This window comes from Phacochoerus africanus, chromosome 10, assembly GCF_016906955.1.
Source record: "Phacochoerus africanus isolate WHEZ1 chromosome 10, ROS_Pafr_v1, whole genome shotgun sequence".
NCBI lineage: Eukaryota > Metazoa > Chordata > Mammalia > Artiodactyla > Suidae > Phacochoerus > Phacochoerus africanus.
The window spans coordinates 63,884,694-63,900,338 of record NC_062553.1 but is presented as its reverse complement, the minus strand read 5'-3'; positions in this window follow the sequence as shown (position 1 = coordinate 63,900,338).

Sequence of the window (15,645 nt, the reverse complement as noted above, 5' to 3'; positions counted from 1 at the left end):
TGGGCTGCCTGGCTAGAGAAAAGCACAAGCTACAGGGATCCTGCCAGTGGCCCCACAAGGGCCCACACCAGTGGCACTTGTTTCATGCTGAGGGATGCTTGGGAGGCCCATTGGTCCACATTCCAATCCACAGTGGCTATAGAGAGCACTCCTGCCAGCAGCCAGGCATGGGGAGGAACCACCAAAAGCACACATCCTGTGGCTACAGAGAGAGCCTTTTACCAACAGTTAGAGAGCAGTCCCCACCCTTGGGTCTACAGAGATCCCTACAGTGGCCAAACAAGAGGAGTGACTGCAGAATGGCACCTGCCCCTCACTACAGAGAGCAGTCCCTAGAGACTTCTTGGCACAGGGAGGGGCTGCAAGAGCAACTGCTGACATTGCCAGCTACAGAAAATAGCCCTCAGAGCTACTTGGTAACAGGAGGGGTTGCAGGAGCCACTGCTGCCCCACATATTACAAAAGCAATCCTGTGAACTGTGAATCACTGCCACCTTCCTCACAGACCCCATATCCAGGAGAGGTAGTGTGATACCACTGCTCCCATCACATGCTTCAAGTACACGTGAAACACTACCACCCCTGAGAACTCCAAGATTGGGTGCCTGCTGCTACATCTACATACTGTCAAGGAGACAATAAACAGAAAGGTAGACATTATGAGATGACAAAGAAGTAGCTTTCAGACAAAGGAACAAGACAAAAACACACAAAAACCACTAAATAATGAAGAGGTAGGAAATCTACTTGAAAAAAAAATTCAGTGTGATAATGGTAAAGATGATCCAAGATCTTGGGAACAGATGGAGACACAGATTGAGAACTTAAAAGAAATGTTTGACAAAGAGCTAGCAGATTTAAAGAGCAATATGACCAGCACAATATCTGAAATGAAAAATACACTAGAAGGAATCAATTGCAGGATAACAGAGGCAAAAGAATGAATAAGTGAGGTGGAGGACAGTAGTGGAAATCACTGCCACAGAAAAGGATAAAGAAAAAAGAATGAAAGAACTGAGGAGAGTCTACAATAACCTTGGGACAACATTAAATGTACCACCATTTGCATCATAGTGGTTCCAGAAGGAAAAGAGAGAGAAAAAGGGCCAGAGAAAATATTTGAAGAGATTATAGCCAAAAATTTCTATAACAGGGGAAAGGAAACACTCCCTCAAGTGGAGTAAGCACAGAGAATTCCATACAAAATAAACCCAAGGAGAAACACAGCAAGATGTATACTAATCAAACTGTCAAAAATTAAATACAAAGAAAATATATTAAAAGCCACAAGGGAAAAGTAACAAATCATACACAAGGGAACCCCCATAAGAATACCAGTTTATTTTTCAGCAGAAAATCTATAAGCCAAAAGGGATTGGCAAGATATATTCGAGGTGATGAGTAGGAGGAACCTATAACCAAGAACACTCTACCCAGGAAAGCTCTCATTCAGATGTGATGGAAAGATTAAAAACTTTTCAGACAAACAAAAGCTGAGAGAATTCAGCACCTCCAAACCAGCTCTATGTCTACTGCTAAAGGAAATTCTCTGAGCAGAAAAGGAAAAGCCATAATTATAAACAAGAATATTACAAAAGAAAAAGCTCACTGGTAAAGGCAAATATACTATAGAAGTAGGAAATCACCCATTGACAAATACGATAGCAAAAGAAGCAAGTGTGAGAAGAGCAGAGGACAAATGGAGAATTTTTAAAATGCATTTGAAATTGATATCAGCAACCAGAAAAAATTCTGCACACATATAGATGTTTATATCAAAATATAATGGGAATCACAAATCAAATAACTATAATGGACAAAAACAAAAAAGAAAAAGCAAGCCAAACATAACACTAAAGATGGTCAGCAAATCAGAAGAGAAGAGAACAAAAGAGGAAGAGAAGGGAAAAGACCCAAAATAACAACCCCAAAAATATAAAAATTGACAATAAGTACCTACTATCTATAATTACATTGACTGTAAATGGATTAAATGCTCCAACTAAAAGACACAGACTAGCTGAATGGATACAAAAGCAAGACCCACATATATGGTGCTTACAGGAGACCCACTTCAGATCTAAGGACACATACAGACTTAAAGTTAGGAGATGGAAGAAAATGTTACATAAAAATGGAAATCATATAAAAGCAGGAGTATCAATACTTATATCAGACAAAATAGGCTTTAAAATAAAGAAGGTCACAAGAGACAAAGAACATTACATAATGATTAAATAGTCAATCCAAGAAGATATAACAATTGTAAATATATATGCACCAAATGTAGAAGCACTACAATACATAAGGCAGCTACTAATAGCCATAAAAGGAGAAATTGACAGTAACACAAAAATAGTGGGGGACTTTAGCACGCAATTACAGCAATGGACAGAACATCCACACAGAAAATCAACAAGGAAACACAGGCCTTAAATAATACCCTAGACCAAATAGACTAAACTGCTATCTATAGAACTTTTCACCCCAAAGCAACAGAATATACTTTCTTCTCAAGTGCACATGGACCATTCTCTGGGATAGATCACATCTTGGGCCACAGATCAAGCCTTGGTAAATTTTTAAAAATTGAAATTATTTTAAGTATTTTCTCTAACCACAATGCCACAATGTTATGAGACTAGAGATCAACTACAAGGGGTGGGGGGAAACTCCTGGAAACTAAACAATATGCTACTAAACAGCTAATGGGCCATTGAAGAAATCAGAGGAAATTAAAATTTAAAATCGAAAAAGGAAATTAAAATTAAAATCAAAGAGGAAATTAAAATGGATACTTAGAGGCAAATGACAATGAAGACACAATAATCCAAAATCTATGTGGCACAGAAAAATAAATTCTGAGAGGGAAGTTTATAGCAATACAATCTTATCTCAGGAAAAAAGAAAAAACTCAAATAACCTAATTTTATACCTTTAGCATCTAGAGAAGGAAGAACAGACAAAACCCAAAATTAGTAAAAGGAAAGAACTCCTAAATATTAGATCAGAAATTAATAAGATAGAGACAAAGAAAACAATATAGAAAAATAAATGAAACCAAAAGTTGGTTCTTTGAAAAGAGCAACAAAATTGACAAACCTTTTGCCAGACTTATCAAGAAAAAAAGGGAGAGAGTTCAAGTCAATAAAATTGGAAATGAAAAAGGAGAAATTACAACTGATTTCACAGAAATACAAAGGATCATAAGAGACTACTATGAGCAACTGTATGCCAATAAAATGGACAACCAAGAAGAAATGGATAGATTTTTACAAAGGTACAACCTACCAAGACTGAACCAGGAAGAAACATAAAATATGAATAGACCAATCAAAAGCACTGAAATTGAAAATATGGTTAAAAAACCTCCAAAAAACAAAAGTCCAGAACCTGATGGCTTCATAGCTGAATTCTATCAAACATTCAGAGAAGAGTTAATACCTCTTCTGAAACTCATCCAAAAAATTGTAGATGAAGGAACCCTTCCAAGGACATTCTATGAAGCCACCCTCACCCTAATACCAAAACTTGACAAATATACCACAAAAAACCAAAATTACCAGCCAATATCACTGATGAACATAGATGCAAAAATCCTCAACAAAATATCAGCAAGCCACATTCAAATATATTTTAAAAAGATAATACACCATGATCAAGTAAAATTTATTCCAAGGATGAAAGGATTCTTCAATATTTGCAAATCTATCTGTGTGATATACATCAACTGAAAAATAAAACCCATGTGATCATCTCAATAGATGCAGAAAAAGATTTTTACAAAATTCAACATGCATTCCTGATAAAACCTCTCCAGAGAATGGGCATAGATGGGAACAACCTCAATATAATAAAAGCCATTTATGACAATCCCACAGCTAACATCATTCTCAATGGTGAAAAACTGAAAGCATTCCTACTAAGATCAGGAAGAAGACAAGATGTCCACTTTCACCGCTATTATTCAACATAATTTTTGAAGCCCTAGCCATGGCAAGCAGAGAAGAAAAAGAAATAAACTGAATCCAAATTGGAAAAGAATTAAAACTATCACTGTTTGCAGAAGACATGATACTATACCTAGAAAATCTTAAAGACACTACCAGTAAACCATTAGAGCTCCTCAATAAATTTGATAAAGTTGCAGGATACAAAATTAATACACAGAAATTGATCACATTTCTATATAATAACAATGAAAGATAAGTAAGAGAAATTAGGGAAACCATCCCTTTTACCATTGCACCAAATAGAATAAAATACCTAGGGATAAACATACCTAAAGAGACAAAAGACCTGTACTCTTAAAACTGTAAGACGTTGATGAAAGAAATCAAAGATGACACAGATGGAAAGATATAACATGCTCTTGGATCAGAAGAATCAATATAGCAAAATGACAAATTTCCTAAGACAATCCATAGATTTAATGCAATCCCTATTAAATTACCAAGGACATTCTTCACAGAACTAGAACAGAATATTTTAAAATTTGTATGGAAACATAAGAGACCCTGAAGAGCCAAGGCAATACTGAAAAGAAAAAACAGAACTGGAGGAAATAGGCTCCCCAATTTCACACTAAACTACAAAGCTACAGCCATCAAAACACATGGTACTGGCATAAAAACAGAAATATACACCAATGGAACAGGATAGTAAGGCCAGAAATAAACCCAAGTACCTATGGTCAAGTAATATATGAAAAAGGAGGCAAAAACATAACAGTGGAGGGAAGAGAGTCTTTTCAATAATTGGTGCTAGAAATACCAGACAACTGCATGTAAAAGAATGAAATTAGAGCATTCTTTAACACTATACACAAAAATAACCTCAAAATGGATTAGAGACATAAATGCAAAGCCAGATACTGTTTCCTAGCGGAAAACACAGGCAGAATGCTCTTTGCATTAAATCACAGCAACATCTTGTTTAATTGACCTCCTAGAATAACAACAATAAAGACAAAAATAAACCAAGGGAACTAATTAAACTAAAAGCTTTTCTACAGCAAAGAAACCATTAAAAAAATGACAAGACAACCCACAGAATGGGAGAAAATCTTTGGAAATGATGCAACCAACAAAGACTTAATCTCCAAATTATACAAACAACACATACAACTCAACAACAACAACAAAAAACAAACAACCCAATCAAAAAATGGGCAGAAGACTGACATAGACATAGCTCAAAACAAGACATACATATGGCCAGTGGCACATGAAAAAATGCTGAACATCACTAATTATTAGAGAAATGCAAATCAAAACCAGTTAGAGGGGCCATCATTAACAAATCAACAAACAGCAAATGCTAGAGAGGGTGTGGAGAAAAGGGAACCCTCTTTCCCTGTTGGTAGAAATGTAAATTGGTACAACCACTATGGAAAACATTATTGAGGTACCTTAGGAAACTAAATATAGAGTACCATATGATCTAGCAATCCTACTCCTGGGCATATATCCAGACAAAACTTTCAGTGAGAAAGAAACATTCACCCCTATGTTCACTGCAGCACTATTCACAATAGCCAAGACATGGAAACAACATAAATATCCATCCACAGATGAATGGATTAAAAAGAAGTTTTACATATATACAATAGAAGACTACTCAGCCATAAAAAAGACAAAATAATTCCATTTGCAGCAACATGGATGGAACTAGAGATTATCATGCTAAGTGAAGTAAGACAGAAAGAGAAAGACAAATACCATATGATATCACTTATATGTGGAGTTTAAAATATGACACTGATGATCCTATCTACAAAACAAAAACACATCATAAGGCATTTACCAAATGTTAGCTCATTACTATAAATAACCCTAGAAGGTATAGGATATAAAAAATATAATTAAGGAAATAACCCAAACATAAAACACAAAGTATACAACAGAAGAAAAACACAATTATAAAAGTTACACAAAATTGAGGTGAGAACAAATCTAACATTTATCTAATTCAAATTCTAGAAGGTAAAAACAATTCTGGAAGTTAAGAAAATCAATAGAGAAGAAGTAAAAATTTTTAAAATCTTTAAACTTCCTATGTAAAACAAAATACACAAGAATATCCAAGAAAATTTTAAAAAATGAGCACTTCGAGTTAATCAAAGTAAACATACCTGACCAGATGTTATAATGCAGTAAATTTCCAAAAACTAAAAATGTTTGCTTTTGGTATAATAATAGGTAAACACATTAAATGGTGCAGATTAAGTTAGGACAGAAAAGCATGCATAAGTGGTAAAGTAGCATGTGATAAAGATGACATTAAATTAGTGATTATATGATAATTGGCTACATATTCATATAACCAAAAATATACACTGACTTTACAACAAGCATGCCCAATCATATGCATAAAAATTCATGGTGGACTTAAAATATACAGACTTTCACAATTGGAAGAAAATATGAAAAACTGAAAAAAGATCATTTATGATTGTAAACTTACTAAGCACATTGTAACCCAGAAGCCATAAGGGCAAATATTGTTATGTTTTACTACAGAAATATTTAAAATGGCACACAGCAAAAGACATTAGAGATAAAATTTTGGAGGGAGGCAGGAAGGGTGGAAGGAAGAAAAAGGGAAAATGAGAGGGGTGAGGAGCAGCAAAACAAAGGAGGAGTAATTGCTGGCTTCATTGAATGCCATTACATGCCAAGCACTGTGATAGATTCTTGATGTACATCTATTCTAATCCTAAAAATAGCAAAAAGTTGTATTACAGGTATTATTATCTTCATTTTAGAGAGGAGGGAACTAAAACTTTAAGCAAACAATATGGTATGGATGAAAGTATATTACACAAAAGTGAATTCACTGGAGACAGATGTACATGATTTATCAGATGTATTTTACTAAAAATACATATATTTTCATAACTGCATTTCCAGATGAGCAGAATACTCAGTACGATACCTAACACATATTGCCTTACACATTCATTGTCACCTAATACCCATCAGTAGGCAATGAATCAGCAGGTTAGCAGCACAGGCAAGTTCAACATCCATGTACCTGTGTTCTGAATAAATTCCCACTTTAATAGTTTTATTTTTCTTATTATTTGGTTTGCCAAAAACTTTTGGAATATTATTCAGGTCTTTTCAATTAAACTGAATATCACTGAATCAGTCAACTTCAAGAATTTTCAGCACTATTCCCCACAAAAACATCCCAGCATGTGCACGTGCATGGAATACATGGAATACAAATACACTGAAGTTCTTCATTTTAACAATATTTATAAATGATAAATATACATTTTAGAAATTTTCTTATCTGAAGTTGATATATAAAAGAACACATAAGATCAAAAGGATTTTCAAATCCACAGATGGGGATAATTGTTTCCTTTATGGCCTTCAATAAATCACACCTTTCAGTGTCATATATCTTGGGTAGTCCTCTCCCATAGTGACTATGGGCTTACCTTTGTGACTTGATTTGGTCAATGTGACATCAACAAATGTGAGTCAACAGAAGTGTCCTGTCTTTGTAGACTTGTAGCTTGAATCTTGAAACACTGAGGAAAACATGAATAAAAATATTAGGAAGAAAACCCTCTTGTCTGAGCCTAGCACTCAGCTGACTTAGCAGGGAAATGCAGTTGCAAAGTAAGCCTACCTCAAACTAGAAAAAGAACCACCTGTCAATTAAGAGAATCATGACAATATACTGTTCTTGTTTTATGTCACTAAGTGTTAGGGTGATTTGTTATACAGAAGCAGGTAACTAAGATACGTACTAGCTTTCACTCTTATTAACAGGGTAATGTTGGGCAAGGCTGTTAAACTGATATTTTTCCTCATGAATAGGATAAAGATAAAAATTATAGACAGCAATTGCATGAAGGTTATTACTTAATCCTTATCACATTTAAACCTCAAGGCAACTCTTTGGGCAGTATAGTTATTGTTTCCATGTCTTAGAGGAGGAAACGGAAGGGAGGTGAACTACATACCTACTGAAAAGTGGCTTTAGAGTTTGTGCTTTCAATTTTTATTCAGTACAGCCAGGTTTGCACCAAGCTTTAAACAAGTTTTTTTTTTTTTTCTTCTCTTTTTCATAAGCATCCTGCTTGTCAGAATTGATATATATCAATTAGATTTTAATCATGACCAGTAGTTCTTTCTGGTCAGTTGTGGGATTTTTCTCTAGATGTCTGTATTTTCATGGTTTTGCTAGGGGAAATGTTCTCTGTAAAATCCTACATGGTTCTATTGTACTCTGGAGAGCAGTCCATCTGCTTCTGCTGGTTTATACATAACAAGCTTTGCTGAGGAACCTAAAAGGACATAAATCTAGAACTACAGATCCATGCTTGTCAGTGCCATATAATACTGCTTGTGTTCAGTAATCACGTATGATAAACATCATGATTATAATATATCTCATCCACTAAGGTGGTCTGCTAACACACACATAATGCTGGTTTACTGACAATAACTAGGCTATATACAGCTTTTTAATGTGCTACTTCCTATACAGAGAGACTTCTTTTTATCTTTGTTGAGATTGCGCAAATGACAGTGCCTTGCATATTAAATGCACTATTTACATTCAATTAAAATTTGAGGCCTCAACCTCTCCAAAGTAATGTGCTCCACATAAGTCTGCTTTCATTTCAGTGGTCCACTAATAGCTAATATTTTTGAGGCTCTACAGATTATTGATAAATTATGAAAATTATACTTATAAATAATTTTATTCCTACATTTTCCCTGAACAAACTTTCCCATTTTCTAGTAAAAAGTATTTGTTCATCAGAGTCTGCTAAATCAGACTTTATAAAAAGTGAACAAAAAGCACATCAAGTGCAACTTGATTAATATTACTTGGACCACAGGAATAAAACTCACGGTTAGTAAATAACCTACCCACTCTGGGTATTTGATAAATCATATTAAAAGAAAACTTTTTTTATATGTCAAAATTGATGAGTCACAATGTTACCTGGTTATGAAATTTCTGAAACAGGAATAAAGGCCTTCTTTCTTGCAGTGATGTTTAAATATGTTAAATCCAAGAAAGTGATCAGTATGTATATGCTTAAAAGTATTTGGAATCTCAGGAATATACAGCGGTGTCTGGTTATGACAGCTAGACATCTGAATTTTTAAATAAAAAGTGCCAGAAAATTTTATAATTTTGAGCAATATATTTGGACTTGAAATGAATAATAGCTCCTTCTGAGAAAACTGAAAACTTGAAGTCTATCTAATGAGATTTTAGCAAATGTTACATGCAAGATCTTGCCTTCTTCCTATTTTCTTCTACTCTCTAAGAGGTATTTTCATATACGTGCAGAAGAAACCTGACTGGTCCCCTCAGAGGATTTCTGGAGAAGTTGCATTCTGATTTGCATTACTTTTGCAAAAGATTCACCACACCCACATGTGGTCCATATAAGGTCACTAACGCCTGAGGAAGAGAAGAAAGATAAACATTAGGAAAAAAATCATGGGTTCTTGAGAAAGTATCTATGTGATCTGTTTTCCCGTTCTACATTTAAAAATGTTTCCTTACAAATATGCCTTATTTAAAACATGTCTATTTATGTCCACTTTTTTAGGATATGTCTATTTATCTAACTACTTTTCAGTATCTCCAAAATAATACTGTTCCCATAACTTCACTTGCTTTTTCTTTATCTGCATGTTTTAAAGAACATCTAAGAATCACTCTGCAGGCTAGATGCATTTATTATCAGTCCATTGTACTGATAATAAAAATATACTTTTAACTATAAATTCTTTAGAACATGTTTTCTAATAAAATATCTTACCTATATCTTTTGTTAAGGGATATTTTGTCATTAGTATATACTAAGAACAATTTAAATGTATAAATATATAAAATATATAAATAAATGAATATAAATTTTACATAAATGTGTATATGCATATAAACACATATATAATGTATAATGTCCTTTTGTTTCAGAGTCTCATAAAATGCATGAAGAAAAGAAAAATCTACTGGTGGATGGATGATATTTCAATGAAGGAAAGGAAATAAGCTCCAGATATCTTTTACAGTTAGAAAATTATTTCACATTTCCCAGAGAGAATTGATAACAGAAAAGCCTATACTTCATATATATGTCTTTTCCATTGATCACTCTTTTTTTTTTTAGCATTTTTTAATGGACTTAACTATCTGATGCCAGTTTATTCTCTGCAGCTAGTTTTAAGACGGTTTTTACTATGCTTTACTTCCTTTCCATTTTTAATCATTCATCTTTTAAACAGATCATAAACATATATCATACACACCTCTGTCCAGTTGTTCCATATAGAGTTCTACATAGTTAATCATTGTCAAGCTCTGCTTTCTTCTCCTCCCAGGGGATTGTACACTGAGTGAAACTCGTTGTTGGCCAAGAGGAAGAGACTGACAGTGAGATTATTTCAGGAAATCTCCAGGTACCTTCAGGTGAAGGATAGAAGTTAAACAACTTCTGAATCTCTGCCATCTTATACCTGGCTTCTTGCCACCAATCTATAAATGTGCTCCTCCCTATATGTATAAAATACTTATATCTATGAGACAAACAAGAAGACGATATTGGAGTATTTCACTAATATATGAGTTTATCACACATTATGTTTTAAACATTCTACTTTTTGTGTATAGTTAATGTTAAGACATTACTGAAATATTCATGATTTAAAATAATGATTATATATTAAACATATAACATTATACATTTCTCAAAAATGTCAGAACACACTGATTACCCAAAACATTCAATCACCTTTCAAGTCTACAGAGAGATATTATAGGATAATGCAAAAGATACTAACCTGGCAAATCATATATCTGATGAGGAGTTAATATAAAATTTATACAAAGAGGGAGTTCCCGTCGTGGCGCAGTGGTTAACGAATCCGACTAGGAACCAGGAGGTTGCGGGTTCGGTCCCTGCCCTTGCTCATTGGGTTAACCATCCGGCGTTGCCGTGAGCTGTGGTGTAGGTTGCAGACGCGGCTCGGATCCCGCGTTGCTGTGGCTCTGGCGTAGGCCGGTGGCTACAGCTCCGATTCAACCCCTAGCCTGGGAACCTCCATATGCCGCGGGAGCGGCCCAAGAAATAGCAAAAAAAAAAGACAAAAAAAAATTATACAAAGAATTTATACAACTCAACAGCAAAGAAACAAACAATTCCATTAAAATTAGGCAGGGGATCTGAACAGACTTTTTCCAAAGATGACATACAGATGTAAAAGTGCTCAACATCACCAATCATCAGGGAAATTAAACCCACAATGAGATATCATCTCACACCTTTTAAAATGGCTATTATCAGAAAGAAGAAATAACAAGTATTGTGGGGAATGTAGAAAATGGGAACCCTTGTACTGTTAGTGGGAATGTGAATTTGTACAGTTGCTATGGTAAACAGTATGGAGGGTCTCAGAAAACTAAAAATAGAACCACTGTATGATCTGGTAATTCTATTTCTGGGTATTTGTCTGATGAAAATGAAAACACTAACTCCAAAAAGATATATAAACCCACATGTTCATGGCCACATTGCTATTTACGATAAAAAGACATAAAGCAACCTAAGTATTCAGTGATGGTGAGTGGATAAAGAAAATGTGATATATATTCAACCATGAACATAGAGGAAATATTGCCACCTGTGACAACATGGATGCCCTTTGAGGGAGTTATGCTAAGTGAAATAAGTCAGACAAAGAAAAATACCATATGATCTCATATGTAGAATCTAAAATTGTTTTTTAAAAAACAACAGTAGAGGTCACAGATACAGGGAACAGAATATTGTTTAACAGAAGCAGGGTTTAGGGACAGACAAAATTGGTGAAGGTGGTCAAAAGGTACAACCTTCCAGTTATAAAATTAATCAGGGGATGTAATGCAGAGCATGATGGCTGTAGTTCATAATACTCTGTTGCATATTTGCAAGTTGCTGAAAGAGGTAAATCTTAAAAGTTCTCATCACAAGAAAAAATATTTTGTAACTTTGTGGTGACTGAATATTGACTGTATGTATCCTGGTGAATATTTTGTGGTATATAAAAATAGAAAATAATTGTTGTATACCTAAAACTAATGTTATATGTCAATATATCTCAATTTAAAAAAAGACCCTGAACCCATTTCTCCAATTCTATTATATTCGCTGCCCGATAAAGTAAGTGCTGTCATAAAAAAATTATTCAAATATCCATCTCTGCCTTACTTACACACTGTGTACCCTATTTTAAGAAAATGACCTCAATTCTCGTCCTCTACCTCAACAAATATCTATTACTTATACATGGTCATTAACCTTCCTCTACCGTAAGGAAAAAAACAGACGCATTTTCTTTTGCCATGCATTCCAAGAATCTCCCACATTCTAAAATTGGAGTTTCTAATGTTTGAATATTTCAGATAGATTTTATATTATGCAATTAAAACTCAAAGTTAAGATGCCCAAAAGATGGTACTAGCTCATATATGCTTTTGTTTTGAATTATAACCCTTTTGAGAGATGACTCTTGAGGATAAGATTGCTCATGGAAGTTGGAAGTTATCTTTCCAAAAACTGAGGTTGTAGAATATGATTACAAAAGTGGCCAGGACATAGGGCTGTATCCAGAGCAGGACCCTGAAGGACACAAATGACAATGTTCATGAATATCTGGGAAAGAGAACACTGAGATGTATAGCCTCTATAGTCTATTCAGAGGAGACTGAGTAAATCTAAAATAAACTTAAATTGGATTGCCCTTTCATGGAGACAACACTATACAAGTCTCTGCTTCTTACACTACCCTTTTGAGGAGGAAAGCTCTAAAATATGATTGGTATAGATTATCCCTTCAGCTACATGGCAGAAGTGGATTTATCTAATATACCAAAAGTAAAGGAGTGATATTTCAATGTTTCAAAAATGCTATTTAACTGTATTAATACATTTAGGGAAGGATATCAAGGAACAAAGACACTTTATTTCCACCATGATAACTCTATCAAAACATATCATATGCTTTGAGCTGAATATTGTTTCTCCTTATTTTCTTTCACTTCCATCAGTATTATACACAAAACTATACTTCTAAGGACCAAATTGCTTTTTGTTTATAGTCTTTAAAATTCTCCCAGAACATCACTGCAAATATATTCTTATAACCTTCTTCTTTCCACGATCTCAGTTTTCTGAAATTAAAAATAATCTTAAGAGCCCCAAACACTATATTTTCCTATGCCTGACTTTAGTGGATTAGAGTTCCAAGGAGAAACAGAACTGATAGGGTATATACACAGGCTTATTATATGTAAAGATGTATTATAAGGTATTGGCTCACATGATTATGGATGCCAAGAGGCCCCATGATTTGTTTTCTGCAAGCTGGAGTAAGTGGTCCAAGATTGAAGATCTGAGGGTCAGTTTGCTGATGATGTAGATTAAGCCCAGGTCTGCAGCCTGAGAACTAGGATAACCAAGGACAGCAGGAGGTTGATGCCACAGTCCAAATAATCAGGCAGAGAGTGAATTCAGGTTTCCTTGTCCTTCTTATTTTTTTGTTTTGTTTTTTATTTTTTATTTTTCCTTGGCCTTCTTGTTTGGTTCAGCCTCTCAAAGGATTGGCTGATGCCCAACCACATGGAGGAGAGCATCTGTATTTTAAATTCACCAATTAAATGCTAATCCCTTAAAAAAAAAAGCCAACTCATCAGACAAGCCCAGAAATAATGCTTAACTGGCTATTTGTGCATTCTGTGGCCCACTTAAGATGACACACAAATCTATCACATTAAGAATGTATATACATGTATGACTAGGTCACTAAGCTGTTTAGCAGAAATCGGCACAACGTTGTAAGCCAACAATACTTTAATTAAAAAAAAAGAATTAAAGAAAACTATACTCACACACAAAAAAAGATTAGTTCAGTCTCCAAAAGAGTTAATTTTGAGTAAACATTTGTTGGTAATAATTCTTGATCAGCATTTTTCTTGCACATTCTAACTTACTTTTCTTAACTTCTGAAATCTCACATTATTTCTCCATTTGGTCTTCTGAGAGTTTAAGTTCTAACTTCTTCAGAAATATTATTTGATTAACTTCATCAGTTTCTTAAAATATCAGCAAAATTTGGATCCATTCCTTGCCTTTGGATTTTGAGGGGTCTTATTAGTTTCCTAAGGTTAAAGTAAGAAAATTACCAAAAACTGAGCGGCTTGGTACAATGGAAAGCTCCTTTCCAGATATCCTGGAGGCTAGAATATCCTGTTGGCAGGACCATGTTCCCTCTGAAAATTCTAGAAAGATATCTTTCCTTCACTCTTCAAGCTTCTAGAGGCTGGAGGTATTCTTTGGTTTGTAGCTGTATCACTCCAATAGCTGCCTCTGTTGTCACATGGTCTTCTCCTTTGTGTCTCTGTCTCTAAGTATCACAGGCACTGGGTTTGTAGCTCACCTTAATAAAGTATAACCTTTTCAGGAGTTCCTGTCATGGCTCAGTAGAAAAAAAATCTGACTAGCATCCATGGGGACACATGTTAGATCCCTGGCCTTGCTCAGTAAAAGTATTTAGTGTTACCATGAGCTGTGGTGTAGATCACAGATGCAGCTCAGACCTGGAATTTCTGTGGCTGTGTTGTAGGCTGCCAACTACAGCTCTGATTTGACCCCTAGCCTGGGAACCTCCATATGCTGCAGGTATGGCCCTAAAATGTAAAAAAAAGAAAAAAGAAAGAAAAGTATAACCTTCCCTTAACTAATTACAGCTGTAAAGAACCTATTTCCAAATACTGTTGCATTCACAACTGTCAAAAATTAATGTATTGAAGACCACATCTTTTGGAGGGACACAATTCAACACACCACATACATGTGGAGTTTCTAAGAAAAAGGCTTATAAACAGGATATTTAATGGAAAGTACTCTTTGAATACTGTGAAGTGAATGAAGTAGGATTAGGGAATTTGAACTATGATGCAAATTATTAGGGAAAAAATTTGAACTATGTTAAAACAGTGGTCACAGTCAAGTGGGAAACTGTGGTCCTACAGAATTATCCCACAATATAGCAAAGGGACCATGTCTTTATATGTGCTAAACAGTCATTGGGTGTGAATAGTTCCCAGGGATTAGACTGACATTAAGTCAATTCTCTATAAGGAATTCAGCTGGCAACTGCCAGGTATCAACATAGATCTAAATTGTTTTGTAACATAAGAGTTGGATAGGAGTTCCTGTCGTGGCGCAGTGGTTAACGAATCCGACTAGGAACCATGAGGTTGCGGGTTCGGTCCCTGCCCTTGCTCAGTGGGTTAAAGATCCGGCGTTGCCGTGAGCTGTGGTGTAGGTTGCAGACGCGGCTCGGATCCAGCGTTGCTGTGGCTCTGGCGTAGGCCCGTGGCTACAGCTCCGATTTGACCCCTAGCCTGGGAACCTCCATATGCTGCGGGAGCGGCCCAAGAAATAGCAACAACAACAACAACAACAACAACAACAACAAAAAAAAGACAAAAAAAAAAGAGTTGGATAGTTAATCCAGGATTCTGATGGGGCTCTTCAACAGCAGAATTTATAAGATGTGTGAATGAACTGTATGCCATCATGGCTGGTCTTAAAATCACAATTGTTCCATGCTATTTCCT